The following is an 836-nucleotide window of genomic DNA, read 5'->3' on the forward strand; positions in this document are numbered from 1 at the left end:
GGCCGCGAGACCTGACGCCCGGCGGCAAAGAGTGCTCCTCTGAGGATATAGATGTTCCGTTCCGCCGCACAATGGTGACGGTGACCGCTGCCTGCGGTGGCAACGCTGGGCACAGTCGATACTCGCCGTGTGGTGGAAGGTAAACATTATGCGGTACATCAGTACTTTCCTAATAGTTCGGTCGTCTCACGGCACTGCTTAGTAAATGATGCAAGGCCACATATAGATGATTTATGCGAATGTCCCTATACGTGCTGTAAGACTGGGCACACAACGTGAATCGCACGTCAGCCAGACACTCGAACATGCACTACTCTCGGCCTGCAACGGAGACACACAATACGTAAACATCTGGAATGCGACAATGTCGAGTGCACCCTCTCTGCCACATTGCACCGTCGACACTATGATAACCAGACCAGTAGGTCCACCTATAAAAGCACAATACCACACTCCTCCGACAACTACCATTGCTCAGATAAACCAACACCACCAACACACATCCTACACAGAGGGGCACCAAATATCACCACCCGCCCTCGTGTTATACCACATGAAAAATTGCAGAAGTGAGAGACACAGACCCGCCAGCCTCTTGCTACAAGCATCGAACCGACGTGACGTATCTGACGGTGACTCAGGCATCCGCGTACTGCCACCACTATCCACCCCCCCCCCTCTCTGCCCCCTTCCCACACAATACCAAATTTAACCAACTTTATCGCTTAACCTAACTGTGGTTTTACCAGATTATCGCTTAACCTAACTGTGGTTTTACCAGATTATCGCTTAACCTAACTGTGGCTGTACCAGATTATCGCTTAACCTAACTGTGG

The sequence above is a fragment of the Schistocerca gregaria genome, unplaced genomic scaffold, assembly GCF_023897955.1.
Source record: "Schistocerca gregaria isolate iqSchGreg1 unplaced genomic scaffold, iqSchGreg1.2 ptg000670l, whole genome shotgun sequence".
Classification (NCBI taxonomy): domain Eukaryota; kingdom Metazoa; phylum Arthropoda; class Insecta; order Orthoptera; family Acrididae; genus Schistocerca; species Schistocerca gregaria.